Raw genomic sequence first — 20,014 nt, 5'->3', positions numbered from 1 at the left:
ACGTTCCATCCGGCCGCCGCATCGGCTAAATCTGCCGCATGCGGCAAAAACCGGATGGAACGCAAGGCCATGCGGCACAATGCGGCACTAATTAAAGTCTACGCAGGAAAATCGCAACCGGCAGCAAAAAAAACGGTTGCGATTTTCCTGCAAAGTGCCGGAGTGTGCCGCAGAAGAAAAACCGGAGGTGTGAAAGTACCCTAAGCTGCAATATCAGACACTGCACATTAATCCTCTGACCTTCAGTCCTGTGGATTCTGCAGCAGCTGTGTCACATTTTCATTCCAGATCATGGTTGTGGGATTCACAACCCTTCAAGGTGAGCAAATCTGATGTTTACTATCAAAGTTATATCAGGCAAGACAGTATTGCATTTGTATTTCTCAAGAAAGCAGAAGCGTAAGTGTACTCCTGAACCCCAGGAATCATTGAGGAAACACAGCGAGCTCTGCTACATCATACGATGCAATGTTGTAAGAATGCTGCTAGGTCTTCATACATTAGGCTGGCGGAGGAACAACGGTAATCCCCAAAGTCCTGGATTTAATGGATATTCTGTCTGTCTATGTAACTCTCTTCATTTTCAGCATCTCTGAAAAAATTTCTGCAAACATTCATTGGCTGAACACCTGTAGAGACGGAATATTCTCACCGCGGAGGGATTGCTACAAATGTATCTTGTGTAGAAAACCCGCTATGGAGCATGTACACCGACTGCACAGATCTGCCTCATCCTCGATACATTGTATCCCATGTACAGAACACTCTGATTATCTAGATTGTTGCATTGTATTAGGCTATGTGACCACGTGTGTGTGTGTGTATTGCATGCAGCTACGCTGCGTTCTGCACCGCAGCGTAACTGCATGCGTCCTGCGTCCCCAGCACAATCTATGAAGATTGTGCATAATCCATGCCCACGTAGCGTTTTAGAACGCAGCGATTTGCATGCTGCCAAATCGCTGCGTTGTAAAAAGCAACATGTCACGTCTTTTGTGCGCTTTGCATGCTGTCTCCATTCTGTCTATAGGGAGAGGCAGCATCCAGAGCGCACGAATTCTGCAGTCACCAAAGTTTCAGAACGGAGCTTTTCAGCTGCGCTCTGAAGCGGTCATGCAGTGACAAAATGCTGCGGTGCAGAGCGCACACACGTGGGCACATAGCCTTAGGCTGTGGGAAGTGTCAGCTCCATGGGTTTCTCATTGAAGAATCGGCCATTGACTGGAGAATTGAGCAGTCTCCCTGTGGCTCTATGGCTGTTAAATACTAAAACTCTTATCATGTTCTGATAGTCCCAGGATCTCACAGTATGATAGGAGTAGTAGTGTTTCCAGCAGCGGTATGGCTCCACATCTAGACACATCCTCTCTCCTCTTATACTAGTCTGTTTTGTACTTGTTTTGTACTGTTAATGATTGTTGTACGTATACGCTCTTTCACTTGTAAAGCGCCATGGAATAAATGGCGCTATAATAATAATAATAATTTAGGATCCCTGATGTACACTGCAGTTGCTATCTGATAGCTGGCTCCTGTGAGGTTTTCTTCTTTGGGAGAGAGATCATTTGCATTCTGTTTTATTTTATTCCATAATAATAATAAATAATAATAATTAATTAATTTTATGTATATAGCACCAACAAATTCTGCAGCACTTTACAATTAATGGGGACATGTAAAGACAATAAAAACAAAGTACAGTCATATGAAAAAGTTTGGGCACCCCTATTAATGTTAATCTTTTTTCTTTTATAACAATTTGGGTTTTTGCTATTTCAGTTTCATATATCTAATAACTGATGGACTGAGTAATATTTCTGGATTGAAATGAGGTTTATTGTACTAACAGAAAATGTGCAATCCGCATTTAAACAAAATTTGACCGATGCAAAAAAAATGGGCACCTCAACATAAAAGTGACATTAATATTTTGTAGATCCTCCTTTTGCAAAAATCACAGCCTCTAGTCGCTTCCTGTAGCTTTTAATGAGTTCCTGGATCCTGGATGAAGGTAGATTTGACCATTCCTGGTTACAAAACAATTCCAGTTCAGTTAAGTTTGATGGTCGCCGAGCATGGACAGCCGCTTCACATCATCCCACAGATTTTCAATGATATTCAGGTCTGGGGACTGGGATGGCCATTCCAGAACATTGTAATTGTTCCTCTGCATGAATGCCTGAGTAGATTTGGAGCGGTGTTTTGGATCATTGTCTTGCTGAAATATCCGTCCCCTGCGTAACTTCAACTTCGTCACTGATTCCTGCACATTATTGTCAAGAATCTGCTGATACTGAGTTGAATCCATGCGACCCTCAACTTTAACAAGATTCCCGGTGCTGGCATTGGCCACACAGCCCCAAAGCATGATGGAACCTCCACCAAATTTTACTGTGGGTAGCAAGTGCTTTTCTTGGAATGCCGTGTTTTTTTGCCTCCATGCATAACGCCTTTTTGTATGACCAAACAACTCAATCTTTGTTTCATCAGTCCACAGGACCTTCTTCCAAAATGTAACTGGCTTGTCCAAATGTGCTTTTGCATACCTCAGGCGACTCTGTTTGTGGCGTGCTTGCAGAAACGGCTTCTTTCGCATCACTCTCCCATACAGCTTCTCCTTGTGCAACGTGCGCTGTATTGTTGACCGATGCACATTGACACCATCTGCAGCAAGATGATGCTGCAGGTCTTTGGAGGTGGTCTGTGGATTGTCCTTGACTGTTCTCACCATTCTTCTTCTCTGCCTTTCTGATATTTTTCTTGGCCTGCCACTTCTGGGCTTAACAAGAACTGTACCTGTGTTCTTCCATTTCCTTACTATGTTCCTCACAGTGGAAACTGACAGTTTAAATCTCTGAGACAACTTTTTGTACCTTCCCCTGAACAACTAGGTTGAATAATCTTTGTTTTCAGATCATTTGAGAGTTGTTTTGAGGAGCCCATGATGCCACTCTTCATAGGAGATTCAAATAGGAGAACAACTTGCAAGTGGCCACCTTAACTACCTTTTCTCATGATTGGATACACCTGCCTATGAAGTTCAAAGCTCAATGAGGTTACAAAACCAATTTACTGCTTTAGTAAGTCAGTAAAACGTAGTTAGGAGTGCTCAAATCAAGAAATTGATAAGGGTGCCCATACTTTTGCTCCTGTCAAATTTAGTTTAAATGCGGATTGCACATTTTCTGTTAGTACAATAAACCTCATTTCAATCCAGAAATATTACTCAGTCCATCATTTATTAGATATATGAAGCTGAAATAGCAAAAACCCAAATTGTTATAAAGAAAAAAGGTTAACATTAATAGGGGTGCCCAAACTTTTTCATATGACTGTATGCAGCATTACCAAAAGTCTCCATATATAGAGACTTATCCAGACAGTGGTCTATATGATATATACAGTATGTGCTGTATACCAGACAGTGGTCTATATGATCTATACAGTATGTGCTGTATACCAGACAGCGGTCTATATGATATATACAGTATGTGCTGCATACCAGACAGCGGTCTATATGATCTATACAGTATGTGCTGTATACCAGACAGTGGTCTATATGATATATACAGTATGTGCTGTATACCAGAGAGTGGTCTATATGATATATACAGTATGTGCTGTATACCAGAGAGTGGTCTATATGATATATACAGTATGTGCTGTATACCAGACAGCGGTCTATATGATCTATACAGTATGTGCTGTATACCAGACAGTGGTCTATATGATATATACAGTATGTGCTGTATACCAGAGAGTGGTCTATATGATATATACAGTATGTGCTGTATACCAGACAGTGGTCTATATGATATATACAGAATGTGCTGTATAGCAGACAGCGGTCTATATGATATATACGGTATGTGCTGTATACCAGACAGCGGTCTATATGATATATACGGTATGTGCTGTATACCAGACAGCGGTCTATATGATCTATACAGTATGTGCTGTATACCAGACAGTGGTCTATATGATATATACAGTATGTGCTGTATAGCAGACAGCGGTCTATATGATATATACGGTATGTGCTGTATACCAGACAGTGGTCTATATGATATATACGGTATGTGCTGCATACCAGACATTGCTCTATATGATATATACAGTATGTGCTGTATACCAGACATTGCTCTATATGATATATACAGTATGTGCTGTATACCAGACAGTGGTCTATATGATATATACAGTATGTGCTGTATACCAGACATTGCTCTATATGATATATACAGTATGTGCTGTATACCAGACAGCGGTCTATATGATATATACAGTATGTGCTGTATACCAGAGAGTGGTCTATATGATATATACAGTATGTGCTGTATACCAGACAGTGGTCTATATGATATATACAGAATGTGCTGTATAGCAGACAGCGGTCTATATGATATATACGGTATGTGCTGTATACCAGACAGCGGTCTATATGATATATACGGTATGTGCTGTATACCAGACAGCGGTCTATATGATCTATACAGTATGTGCTGTATACCAGACAGTGGTCTATATGATATATACAGTATGTGCTGTATAGCAGACAGCGGTCTATATGATATATACAGTATGTGCTGTATACCAGACATTGCTCTATATGATATATACAGTATGTGCTGTATACCAGACAGCGGTCTATATGATATATACAGTATGTGCTGTATAGCAGACATTGCTCTATATGATATATACAGTATGTGCTGTATAGCAGACAGCGGTCTATATGATATATACAGTATGTGCTGTATACCAGACATTGCTCTATATGATATATACAGTATGTGCTGTATAGCAGACAGCGGTCTATATGATATATACAGTATGTGCTGTATACCAGACATTGCTCTATATGATATATACAGTATGTGCTGTATAGCAGACAGCGGTCTATATGATCTATACAGTATGTGCTGTATACCAGACAGTGGTCTATATGATATATACAGTATGTGCTGTATACCAGTCAGCGGTCTATATGATATAGACGGTATGTGCTGTATACCAGACAGTGGTCTATATGATATATACAGTATGTGCTGCATACCAGACAGCGGTCTATATGATCTATACAGTATGTGCTGTATACCAGACAGCGGTCTATATGATATATACAGTATGTGCTGTATACCAGAGAGTGGTCTATATGATATATACAGTATGTGCTGTATACCAGAGAGTGGTCTATATGATATATACAGTATGTGCTGTATACCAGACAGTGGTCTATATGATATATACAGTATGTGCTGCATACCAGACAGCGGTCTATATGATCTATACAGTATGTGCTGTATACCAGACAGTGGTCTATATGATATATACAGTATGTGCTGTATACCAGAGAGTGGTCTATATGATATATACAGTATGTGCTGTATACCAGACAGTGGTCTATATGATATATACAGAATGTGCTGTATAGCAGACAGCGGTCTATATGATATATACGGTATGTGCTGTATACCAGACAGCGGTCTATATGATATATACAGTATGTGCTGTATAGCAGACAGCGGTCTATATGATATATACGGTATGTGCTGTATACCAGACAGTGGTCTATATGATATATACGGTATGTGCTGCATACCAGACAGCGGTCTATATGATATATACAGTATGTGCTGTATAGCAGACAGCGGTCTATATGATCTATACAGTATGTGCTGTATACCAGACAGCGGTCTATATGATATATACAGTATGTGCTGTATAACCAGACAGTGGTCTATATGATATATACAGTATGTGCTGTATACCAGACAGCGGTCTATATGATATATACAGTATGTGCTGTATAGCAGACAGTGGTCTATATGATATATACAGTATGTGCTGTATAGCAGACAGTGGTCTATATTATATATACAGTATGTGCTGTATACCAGACAGCGGTCTATATGATCTATACAGTATGTGCTGTATACCAGACAGCGATCTATATGATATATACAGTATGTGCTGTATACCAGACAGCGATCTATATGATATATACAGTATGTGCTGTATACCAGACAGTGGTCTATATGATATATACTGTATGTGCTGTATAGCAGACAGTGGTCTATATGATATATACAGTATGTGGTGTATAGCAGACAGCGGTCTATATGATATATACAGTATGTGGTGTATAGCAGACAGTGGTCTATATGATATATACAGTATGTGCTGTATACCAGACATTGCTCTATATGATATATACAGTATGTGCTGTATACCAGACATTGCTCTATATGATATATACAGTATGTGCTGTATACCAGACAGTGGTCTATATGATATATACAGTATGTGCTGTATACCAGACATTGCTCTATATGATATATACAGTATGTGCTGTATAGCAGACAGCGGTCTATATGATATATACAGTATGTGCTGTATACCAGACAGCGGTCTATATGATATATACGGTATGTGCTGTATACCAGACAGCGGTCTATATGATATATACGGTATGTGCTGTATAGCAGACAGCAGTCTATATGATATATACAGTATGTGCTGTATACCAGACAGCAGTCTATATGATATATACAGTATGTGCTGTATAGCAGACAGCGGTCTATATGATATATACGGTATGTGCTGTATACCAGACAGTGGTCTATGATATATACAGTATGTGCTGTATACCAGACAGCGGTCTATATGATATATACAATATGTGCTGTATACCAGACAGTGGTCTATATGATATATACAATATGTGCTGTATACCAGACAGCGGTCTATATGATATATACAGTATGTGCTGTATAGCAGACAGTGCTCTATATGATATATACAGTATGTGCTGTATAGCAGACAGTGCTCTATATGATATATACAGTATGTGCTGTATACCAGACATTGCTCTATATGATATATACAGTATGTGCTGTATAGCAGACAGCGGTCTATATGATATATACAGTATGTGCTGTATAGCAGACAGTGCTCTATATGATATATACAGTATGTGCTGTATACCAGACATTGCTCTATATGATATATACAGTATGTGCTGTATAGCAGACAGCGGTCTATATGATATATACAGTATGTGCTGTATAGCAGACAGTGCTCTATATGATATATACAGTATGTGCTGTATAGCAGACAGCGGTCTATATGATATATACAGTATGTGCTGTATAGCAGACAGTGGTCTATATGATATATACGGTATGTGCTGTATAGCAGACAGCGGTCTATATGATATATACAGTATGTGCTGTATACCAGACATTGCTCTATATGATATATACAGTATGTGCTGTATACCAGACATTGCTCTATATGATATATACAGTATGTGCTGTATAGCAGACAGCGGTCTATATGATATATACAGTATGTGGTGTATAGCAGACAGCGGTCTATATGATATATACAGTATGTGCTGTATAGCAGACAGCGGTCTATATGATATATACAGTATGTGCTGTATAGCAGACAGTGCTCTATATGATATATACAGTATGTGCTGTATACCAGACAGCGGTCTATACGATATATACAGTATGTGGTGTATAGTAGACAGCGGTCTATATGATATATACGGTATGTGCTGTATACCAGACATTGCTCTATATGATATATACAGTATGTGCTGTATAGCAGACAGCGGTCTATATGATATATGCAGTATGTGCTCTATATGAGAGAAAGTTCGTTCTGTTGCCTATAGCGACCAGAGTGCAGCTTTCAACGTTGAAGCTGCTGAGGTAAAGTGAAAGCTGAGCTCTGATTGGTTGCTATGGACAACTAGACACTTACAAGAGCAACCATTAATCTCGTCTTTATATAATGTCTATTCAGTATATATCGGTGTACGCGTCTTTCTTTCTGAAGCCGATGTGTGCGCAGTGCTGTGTTCATGTCCATATAGCATGTGCCGGCCATCACCTCTGCCCACTCACACTAGTGTCATGGTGAGGGAGGGGAGAGGCGAGGAACCGCCGACCACCACCACCACATGCGGCATGGTGAGGGAGGTCCGCAGTGTGCGGACATCATACTGTGCGGGTCGCGGGTGCGGGGTGCATGCTTTTGGCCTCTGCATCGGGGTCTTTGTGGAGACTGGACGGTGCTGTGTGTATATAGAGGCCGGTGGTGGTGTCTCGGAGGAGGACGCCCGGCAGCAGGAGGTGGAGGATGAAGCCGGTGCAGCAGTACAGGGGCCGGTGGAGGTCACTGACATCACTGCACCGACCACAAGAGTGCACGCTGCTGCTCTCTGTTATCTGCCAATACACACACACGTGGCCAATTCACTGACGTCACACTGGTGATATTCACAGAGACGGTCACCAGTTTATTTCAGATGATATTCGCAGACACAGTGTCTTCAATAAAATGGCGCTGGAGTTGGCGGTTAAGAACTCGCGTGAACATAGCACTGCGCACACGACGGCGTAAGGGATGATGGCGGAGGCCTTCGTGCAAAATTTAAGTTAAGGGAGGAAAGCCGCCAGAAGAGGAATAGATAAAAAAAAAAAAAAAAGAGAATACTCCGACCCATAAAGTCCCCCCCGATGCTGAATTATCGACTCCAAGGCGTAGAATGGATTCAATAGCTAGTGTTTATATAGATGTGTCCAGACAGTGATCTACAATATATATACTATAATCTCTATATCAGACAGCGGTCTATATGATATATACAGTATGTGCTGTATACCAGACAGCGGTTTATATGATATATACACTATGTGCTGTATACCAGAGAGTGGTCTATATGATATATACAGTATGTGCTGTATACCAGACAGCGGTCTATATGATATATACGGTATGTGCCGTATACCAGACAGCGGTCTATATGATATATACGGTATGTGCCGTATACCAGACAGTGGTCTATATGATATATACAGTATGTGCTGTATAGCAGACAGCGGTCTATATGATATAGACGGTATGTGCTGTATACCAGACAGTGGTCTATATGATATATACAGTATGTGGTGTATACCAGACAGCGGTCTATATGATATATACAGTATGTGCTGTATACCAGACAGCGGTCTATATGATATATACAGTATATGCTGTATAGCAGACAGTGGTCTATATGATATATACAGTATGTGCTGTATACCTGACAGCGGTCTATATGATATATACAGTATGTGCTGTATACCAGACAGTGGTCTATATGATATATACGGTATGTGCCGTATACCAGACAGCGGTCTATATGATATATATATATAGTAAGTGCTGTATACCAGACAGCGGTGTATATGATATATACGGTATGTGCTGTATACCAGACAGCGGTCTATATGATATATACAGTATGTGCTGTATACCAGACAGCGGTCTATATGATATATACAGTATGTGCTGTATACCAGACAGTGGTCTATATGATATATACGGTATGTGCTGTATAGCAGACAGCGGTCTATATGATATATACGGTATGTGCTGTATACCAGACAGCGGTCTATATGATATATACAGTATGTGCTGTATACCAGACAGCGGTCTATATGATATATACAGTATATGCTGTATAGCAGACAGTGGTCTATATGATATATACAGTATGTGCTGTATACCTGACAGCGGTCTATATGATATATACAGTATGTGCTGTATACCAGACAGTGGTCTATATGATATATACGGTATGTGCCGTATACCAGACAGCGGTCTATATGATATATATATATAGTAAGTGCTGTATACCAGACAGCGGTCTATATGATATATACGGTATGTGCTGTATACCAGACAGCGGTCTATATGATATATACGGTATGTGCTGTATACCAGACAGCGGTCTATATGATATATACAGTATGTGCTGTATACCAGACAGCGGTCTATATGATATATACAGTATGTGCTGTATACCAGACAGTGGTCTATATGATATATACAGTATGTGCTGTATAGCAGACAGCGGTCTATATGATATATACAGTATGTGCTGTATACCAGACAATGTTCTATATGATATATACGGTATGTGCTGTATACCAGACAGTGGTCTATATGATATATATAGTATGTGCTGTATACCAGACAGTGGTCTATATGATATATATAGTATGTGCTGTATACCAGACAGTGGTCTATATGATATATACAGTATGTGCTGTATACCAGACAGTAGTCGATATGATATATACGGTATGTGCTGTATACCAGATAGTGGTCTATATGGTTTATACAGTATGTGCTGTATAGCAGGCAGTGGTCTATAAGGCGGCACTTCTCATGCAGGCCACAGGTGCACATTGCAGGGTGATCGCAGGTAGGACTCGGCACTGCCAGGCTCAGTGTTGGCGCCATACACGGAAGGTGGCGGCCGGTGACCGCTGCAGCTTATCAAAAGGAAGGTGTCTTGTAGCAGAGGTCGCACTGCTCAGTGCTGGGTCCTGGTAGGAATAATGGTCGCTGTGTTGGTGTAGTGAAGCTCAGGAAGTCTCCTATCAAAAGCTGATATGGACCCGCGCCAGGTAAAGACCTGATGTCACAAGTGTTTCCTCCAGACAGGCAAAGGGCAGGTGTGTAATAGCGATTTCCAGGATGTGTCCTAAAACTCCCTGACCACAGACCCATTACCCCAGGACTGAACCCAACACTGACACTGGGGGTGCAGGATAATGACACTGGGGGTGCAGGATAATGACACTGGGGGTGCAGGATAATGACACTGGGGGTGCAGGATAATGACACTGGGGGTGCAGGATAATGACACTGGGGGTGCAGGATAATGACACTGGGGGTGCAGGATAATGACACTGGGGGTGCAGGATAATGACACTGACAATGGGGGTGCAGGATAATGACACTGACACTGGGGGTACAGGATAATGACACTGACAATGGGGGTGCAGGATAATGACACTGACACTGGGGGTACAGGATAATGACACTGACACTGGGGGTGCAGGATAATGACACTGGGGGTGCAGGATAATGACACTGACACTGGGGGTACAGGATAATGACACTGATGCTCGGGGTACAGGATAATGATATAATATAAATGGGGAGCGCACCACAATGGAGAAGTATCACCAGCAGGGGTGCTACAAGTGCAACACAAGAACAATGTAGAACAGAGAGAAAGACGTTGCACATAATTGAGCACAACCCAATATGAGAAAATAGCAAAACCTTTATTGAACAAAAATTAAAAACAAATTAAAAGACAAGGCTGCACAACTAGTGACCAGAAATATCCAGTAACCCCATATTGTTATAGTACATGATTATTTAGATACAGCCAACACTTAATCTTAAACCGGGGTACAGGATAATGACACTGACACTGGGGGTACAGGATAATGACGCTGACACTCGGGGTACAGGATAATGACGCTGACACTCGGGGTACAGGATAATGACGCTGACACTCGGGGTACAGGATAATGACGCTGACACTCGGGGTACAGGATAATGACGCTGACACTCGGGGTACAGGATAATGACGCTGACACTCGGGGTACAGGATAACGAAGCTGACACTGGGGGTACAGGATAATGACACTGACACTGGGGGTACAGGATAATGAAGCTGACACTGGGGGTACAGGATAATGACACTGACTCTGGGGGTACAGGATAATGAAGCAGACACTGGGGGTACAGGATAATGATGCTGACACTGGGGGTACAGGATAATGATGCTGACACTGGGGGTACAGGATAATGATGCTGACACTGGGGGTACAGGATAACGACGCTGACACTGGGGGTACAGGATAATGAAGCTGACACTGGGGGTACAGGATAATGAAGCTGACACTGGGGGTACAGGATAATGAAGCTGACACTGGGGGTACAGGATAATGAAGCTGACACTGGGGGTACAGGATAATGACACTGACACTGGGGGTACAGGATAATGAAGCTGACACTGGGGGTACAGGATAATGAAGCTGACACTGGGGGTGCAGGATAATGAAGCTGACACTGGGGGTACAGGATAATGACACTGACACTGGGGGTACAGGATAATGAAGCTGACACTGGGGGTACAGGATAATGAAGCTGACACTGGGGGTACAGGATAATGAAGCTGACACTGGGGGTGCAGGATAATGACGCTGACACTGGGGGTGCAGGATAATGACACTGACACTGGGGGTACAGGATAATGAAGCTGACACTGGGGGTGCAGGATAACGCCGCTGACACTGAGGATGCAGGATAACGACGCTGACACTGGGGGTACAGGATAATAACACTCTGTGTACAGGATAATGATGCTGACACTCTTAGTACAGACATGACATGATGAGTGTATGTGAATTCAGAGGTAGATGTTGTATTTACACTTTTATTTCTCTGCACCTTTGTGTTGGGGCAGAGGTGGATGATGATTGGTTGGAAATCCCTTTTCTCAAGAGCGACACTGATTACAACGTGAAGTTTGAGATTCTGTCACCAGGTTTTTGCTGTGTAAGCTGACAGCTCCATGATGCAGGGACAGAGATCCTGATTCCAGCGATGTGTCACTTACTGAGCTGCTTTCTGCAGTTTTTATCAAAACCCTTTTTTCTGTGCTACAGATCTAGCAGTTCTCTGAATGTTGAGCTCTGTATATCCCCGCCGACACTATTGATTGGCAGCTTTCTGTGTACACTGTGCCTAGGCAGAAATCTGAAAATCGACAACGGGCATGGGGTTAAGAACTGGTGAATATGGAGGACTACATAGCAGCAGGTTTTCTAGTCCACTACTGATAATCTCCTGCTGATAAAACTGATTTTATGAAAACTACAGCCAGCAGCCCAGTAAGGGCCACATCAGTGGAATCAGCGTCTCTGCCCGTACATTATGCTGCTCTGAGCTTAGGGGACATAAGCCTGGTGACCAATTGGCAGCTTATTATTTTCTTCCTTAGCTTTTACCCTGTTAGTAGATTGTGCGTATTCTCCATAAAAGTCAATGATTTCCTGGACTTATTTACAGCACTGGTCAAAAGTTTGGACACCCCTGTTCATGTAGTGGTTTTCCTTTTTCTTAATGGAATGTGCATTTTGCAGTTTCAGACTGAAGGCAGCAATATCATGGAGGAACAAAAAGGAAACAAGGAGTAAAGAAACAAGTGTGACATCAACCAGAATGTTACCCCTCAGATTGCTCATTTGCCCCTTCCCCCGTTACTTTGCCAGCTTTGCACCCCCTCGTCTTCCTCTGCAGCAGCTTAGTCACCTGGAGGCGTCCTATGGTCCTGAAGTCATTCCCGGAGGCGCTGAGCTCTTTTCGCTGCTTCACCTTCATTCTGCAACTTACTTGTCTCAAACGGTCTCCATTGGGTGAGGTTGGCGATTTTTGAGGCCAATCCATCTGCCGCAGCCCCCATCCCTCTATATATTGGTCACATCGCCTGAATACTTTGTGGGTTCATCATTTTTGCTGCAAAAGGACCATGTTCCAAAGTACAGACCAGATAGGATGGAGGTGGCTGCTGAACTCTGGTCGCCATGCTAGATAATGTACCATAACTGTGAAATAAAACGGCAACAGTTTCACCATCACCCCCTCACCCTTCATAGTGGGCACCACACATGGAGAAACCATCCAGTCACCTTTTTTGTGGCTCATAAAGGCATGGCAGCTGGTATCAAAGATTTCACATTTTGCCTCATTAGACCACAGTTAGAATTTCACTGCAATCTGACCATAAAGTCCTGCTTGGCTGTCTCCCTTGGACAGCTCAGATTGATATGTGTTTGATGTCGGTGCATCATTTTTGGAGGATGTTATCGGAGGAGCTGTCGGTGTACAGTGTCTAAGCTGGTGACTGATGAACTTATCCTCTGCAGCAGAGATCATTGTTGTGGTTTTTTTTTTTTCTGAATCCTCATGAGAGCAAGATTTGCTATATCAATTTGATGATTTTTTTTTTATGCTTGAATTTAAGGGATACTTTAAAGTGTCTAGTAATTTTCCAGATTCACTGGCCTTCATGTCTTACAGTAATGACGGACTGTTGCGTTGCTTTGCTTATTTGAGTTGTACTTGCACTATTCTGGCTTAGAACAGTTGTGGACTAGTTATGGAACTGTGTACAACTGTGTGCCAGCACTGTCTCTGCAAAGCTCATCCAATGGTCGTAAACACTTTCTTAAGGCCGGTGATTACAGAAATTAACTCTTCAAGAGGTGACCTGTGTCCATTCCAGCTGACGACCTGATGAAGCTGCTTGAGAAAAGCCAAGAAGTGTAAAGCTATCATCATAGTAAAAAAGGGGGGACTGTGAGGAATGGGAGGGGTGACACATATTCTGGTTTGTTTCTTCACTCCTTACGTATATGATTGCTCATGGTTTCACTGCCTTCAGTCTCAATCTACAATGTGCACATTCCAAAAAGAACAAGGAAAACTATTGCCTGTACAGAGATGTTTAAACTGTTGACTGGTACCCTGGCAGATCCTTCTCTTTTCTTGCTCTATGACGTAGCAGAGTCAGAAAAGTGGAGACTAAAGCTATAGCTAAAAGAAACAAAACCATTGGATGACTGACATCTCTTGTTCGGCAGACGCCGGGTGCCGCAGTCCTGTTTTTCTCCACTAGATGTCATGCTTTCTCCTAAGAGATCTTCATGGTGACGTCTGATCCTTAGTGATGGTGATCTGGGGAGCACAGAACAATTGTAGCAGAACTGAGATAGTAATAAAATTATTGCCAGAAGAATCAATCCTGTTACATTACATTATGGAATCTAAGAATGTTTTGTTGTGCCACATTCCACAGTTAAAGGGGTCATCCGGGACTATATATTTTCTTTACTATTGGCCTAAGAACTAACAGGCAGGTAGCTACTATCTGCCTTTTGTGCCCGGCGTCGACCTCTGCTAGATCACAGCAGTCACAGATGGCTCCTGTCCGCGATTCAGCAGCTTCCAGTGACGTCACATCGGCAGGGCAGCAGCTTCTCTTCCGCTCTGCTCTATAGACAGGGCGTGACCGCCTACGTTATGCTGCCTAACTGCGGGGAGCCGGCTGTCAATCACAATGATGTTAACAGAGCGGAGCAGAAGAGGAAGAGCTGCTCTGTTGCCGTGGAGCAGCTAAATCACCGTCAGGAGCGGTCCGCGCATGATCTGTGTCAGCGGAGATCAGGAAGTCAGCAATTACATGCCTGTTAGTTTTTACGCTCATAGTAAAAAATAAAATCTCAGATATAAACCCTTATAAAATCAGTTTATAAGTTCTCTGCTTCACTTACCTTGTACTTATTTCCTATGGTCTAAAGCTAAATCCAGCATTTAGGCAGTGTTGTTTTTATGAAGCAGTGCCTTGTAGGAGCTATATATTGTCATAGCTGTTTAATGAACTTTGCATAAATCCACTTAAAAGCACAGTAAGAGAGGGAGACCCAAATACACAGGGGGTGCTGCTGATTTATTAGTAAGTGTTTTATCTCACTCCATTGCTGAATTCACAGTTGCACCACTCAGTCCTGCAGTTGAATGTCCTCCATTGCTGCTGCTTTCTAGCAATTCTTATATCTAACTGCAGAGCTGCATTCACAGCTACACTGCTCAGTACTGCTGTATGTGTCTCTTGCTGCTGTTTTCCTGTAATTATTTTATCACACGATACACTACTCACAATTGCAGTGTAATGCCCTCTATGATGCTGCTTTATATTAAGTGTTTTTATCTCTCCCCATAGCTCATTTCACAGCTACACTGCTCAGTACGGCTGTATAATCCCCTCAGCACTGCTGCTATCAAGTTTTTATCTCACTACAGATATAGATTTATATCTACACTGCTTAGTACTGATGTAGTGTCATCCATGATGTTGCTTTTTAGTAAGTGATTTACCTACCCCAGAACTGGATTCACAGATACACTGCTCAGTACAGCTGTATAAAGTCCTCCATGCTGCTGTATAAAGTCCTCCATGCTGCTGTATAAAATCCTCCATGCTGATGTATAAAGTCCTCCATGCTGATGTATAAAGTCCTCCATGCTGCTGTATAAAGTCCTCCATGCTGCTTTACAGTGTCCTTCATGCTGCTGTGTAATGTCCTCCATGCTGTTTTACAGTGTCCTCCATTCTGCTGTACTGTGTGCTCCGTGCTGCTGTGTAATGTCCTCCGTGCTGCTGTGTAATGTCCTCCGTGCTGCTGTGTAATGTCCTCCATGCTGCTGCTGCTTCTGCATAATAAAGGCAGGAGAGTAGGAAACCCTCATGTCTGTGTGTGCTGTGTATAGGAGACATCATAGCAGTCAGTCTACACCCACCAACTCAGGGAAAACTGAAAAGTGCAGATGGAACCTGCAAGAGGGAAAAATGGTGAAAATACTGGATACAAGTCACAGTGTTATTCCTCATGTACATAAAAGCTTATTCTGAAAAGCCACTTGAAATAGTTTTTTTTCACTCATTTTCCTAGGTGTTTGACAAAGGGGTGGAGCTAAACACTGCCTTGTTTCAATGTGTTCAAGAAAGATCAGCAGGATAAAGCTCTGGATGTGAAGGGGAAAAAAAAGTGATGAAACTATAATCAGTAAAGCAAAGTATTCACAAAGTGACAACTTCTAGAGCAGATTTAATCTCTGATTTTCCGAGAGTTGGTCATAGGGATACAGTAAATGATGTCACTGGTCCAGGCAAACAGCGCCCCCTGCTGGAGAGGGAGAGAAAAAGAGGGGGCAGGAGGACCTCTTATAAACAAAGTTAATTTAATTTCCGCAATATTTCCTAAATATCTCTTAAAGCCCCTGTTTTGCTTGTCAGGGTTAGGTGAATAGTCAGAATTTGGGTCAGGACATTCCCATGAGTTTTACCTTCCAGTTCTTACCAGAATTGTCATCTGTGACATCAGCCGGGGAGGAAGTAGCTAACTTCTCCTCCAAACCAGGCTTCAATAGAAATCAGTGCAGCGGGAAGGATTAAGAAGGAACCACTACCGGGCCCTTTTATATGAGGAGCCACATAGTCTCCTACTAACGGCCACCATTATTTTACCGACACATGGCGGTCCAGATTTGGCTTTTCCCTGTGGTCACGATTGTAGGTTTTGGGGTGATGGAGAGGGGGGTGCGCTGGGGACCGGGCTGTAAATCTCCATAATGACGGAGCAGTGCAGGGAATGTGAGTGGGAAAGGGGAAAACCTGGCAATCCGGGGAATGTGCTGTTTACAAATGCGACTTGTGCACTTCCAAAGAAGGCCTGGAAGCAGCCGCTGCGCACGGTCCCTCCACATCGCCCTTTATGGCCCTGTGCATCTGACTGCGCTCACACTTTAACCCTCGTTCTGCTGGAACCAGCGTCAGACAGAAGGCGTCGCACCTCGATTCAGTGACCTGATTATTGCAGATTATCGCACCCTCTCTGCAGCTGTCACCGAGGAGAAATAAGGAGCACCAATGCCAAATTATGACACAAGATTATAGGTCTTGTTACACAGAATCCAGTTTTAGGACAAATATTACTGTTTTGTGACCTGTGATATAATTTTGTGCCGCAGATTGTGTTTTGTGGTGACAGATCACAGGACTCTCATATATAAAATGCTATTTTGTAGCAAATTGTAGCAGATTTTATCGTATAGTTCCAAAGTGCTCCTAATGGAAAATTGTGTCATGATGAATAACATTTGGTGTGGTGGCAATAAAGCAAATGTTATAGACTAAGCTGCAAAGGGGAGACGCTTGGGCGCAGGGTGGGGCTGGCAACGTCTACAGGGCTGCTGCGCTCTGCATAGACAGAAAATTAGAAGACAGCAACTATCGAATCCATTACACTACACAGAATTCTACATTGTCTTTATTCATTACTAACAGCAGCGTATTAGTTTATACACTTTAGGGTTAAGGATAGAGCTAGGGAAGGAGTTAGGATAGGAAAATGTAACTTTTTTTATTTTTTTATGTCAGATTTCAGCAGAAAGCAAAAAGAAAAAATTAGAGGATCAAAGGGAAAATCATTTTCTACTCAAAATACAATATATGTTCTTGGGTTAAGGGTTTCAGCATTGGACTTATATTATGGACTCGGGAAAAGCTGACGATCCATAGGTTACGGGGCTCAAAATACCTCCTATGCCCGGGCGAGAGCAGCTATTACTGGAGCGGCACGACCTGGCATAGAGGGGAAGATTCCCCTGTGATCAATGCCATGGGGGTCATTAAAGGGAGTTATGGCCTTTGGTCACACACCGTATATGTCTGTTACAGTGGGAATGAGCCCCTACGTGGCCCCAAACACTGAACTGGACGTGGCTCAGGCTAAATAATGAGCGCAGAGACGTTTCGGGTGTATGACGCTCACAGAGGATTGTCTGCACAGATATCAGCTAGGTGAAGTTTGGATGAATTTTCTGGATGTAAATAAGAATGTTTCCATTCACTGACAGCAAGCAGTGATATTTTAAATAGTGTCCTCTAAGTGGTTCCTTAACTATATTTCATCATGAGAAATTCATCTCCAGCCTTAATCATGACGTGGTGGACGCAGCCATGGCCGCTAATAATATGGAAACAATAGTAAGCGCCGCGGCCGCTGTCTCTTTAAATGCAGCAGCTGCCGCCTCTCCTTTTAAGGTTTCTTCTCTCTTTTTGGGCCGTTTCTGCACTGCGAGACCCGGCAGGAAATTCATATTATCCCAACCCAAATGGACTCTTCATCCCCAGTGAAAAATCGGAAAGTGAACGCACAAAGAAGCTGATGATTGTGATAACAGCAAATGTCCATCACTGGCCAGAGACTGACCTCAACTCTTAACTCTTTCATTTCTGCTGAGATGAAGCAGATAAAAGAGAAACTGAACCTATCTGCCTCATATCCAAAACTAAACTATGCAGAACAGCCTGGAACTTGTACTAATCCAGAGTTACCTCCTGTATTTTACTCCAGAGCTGCACTCACTATTCTGCTGGTGCAGTCACTGTGTACATACATTACATTACTGATCCTGAGTTACCTCCTGTATTATACTCCAGAGCTGAACTCACTATTCTGCTGGTACAGTCACTGTATACATACATTACTGATCCTGAGTTACCTCCTGTATTATACTCCAGAGCTGCACTCACTATTCTGCTGGTGCAGTCACTGTGTATATACATTACATTACTGATCCTGAGTTACCTCCTGTATTAGGGACTAGAGTTGAGCGCGGTTCGTGGTTCGAGGTTCTCCAATTCGCGGCTCGAGTGATTTTTGGGGCTGTTCTAGATCGAACTAGAACTCGAGCTTTTTGCTAAAGCTCGATAGTTCTAGATTCGTTCGAGAACGGTTCTAGCAGCAAAAAAACAGCTAATTCCTAGCTGGCTTTCCGCTGTAATAGTGTAAGTCACTCTGTGACTCACACTATTATGACATTTCAGTGTATAGTGTGCGGGAACAGCGCATTCAGATCACTGCTGTTTGGATAATGGCGATCACCATTTTTTTTTTTTCCTTGTCTTCCTTCCCTAAGCGCGCGCGTGTAGTGGGGCGGGCCAGCATGTCAGCCAATCCCAGACACACACACAGCTAAGTGGACTTTTAGCCAGAGAAGCAACGGCATGTGTGATAGGATGTCCATGTCACATGTCCCTGCATTATAAAAACGGACATTTTCCTCCAGCACGCCATTATCTGCCTTCTGCGTCTTGGTGTCAGTCACCGCTGGCGTAGGTCCTGTCTCCGATACTGCTGTGTATGCTCCATACACAGCGCTGTACAGAATAGGGATAGAAGTTTCTATTAGTCCTTGTAAGGGCTAATACCGGCAGGGTCAGAGCCATAGGTGACAGTCAGGGCAGTGAAAACAGATTTTAACAGCTACACAAGATGACAGCGTCTGTGTAGCTAAGGTCAGGGACTTCCTCGCTGCATTTCCCCATTAGGAGGGATAAAAAGAGAGGCTTCCTTTCCTCTACCCAGACCCACAACCCTGCCACTGTACCCTCCTGCCCTTTGCACACTCCAACTCATTGTTACTAAGCCATTATACTAGCAAACACTGAGTGAACTTAGTGGCATCCTAAATGTGGCTATTGGACTTCTGTATAGTCCCAGTAGTGCAAAGATATTTGCAG

General features: G+C 42.7%; 1 protein-coding gene across 11 annotated transcripts in view; it reads left to right on the top strand.

The window, feature by feature from the left end:
- The window catches only part of TNS1 (tensin 1), a 483,060-nt gene that overhangs the window by 157,516 nt on the left and 305,530 nt on the right, over window positions 1–20,014 (top strand). The window lies entirely within an intron of this gene.

This window comes from Anomaloglossus baeobatrachus, chromosome 7, assembly GCF_048569485.1.
Source record: "Anomaloglossus baeobatrachus isolate aAnoBae1 chromosome 7, aAnoBae1.hap1, whole genome shotgun sequence".
NCBI lineage: Eukaryota > Metazoa > Chordata > Amphibia > Anura > Aromobatidae > Anomaloglossus > Anomaloglossus baeobatrachus.
This window is presented reverse-complemented; position numbering and strand designations above follow the sequence as displayed.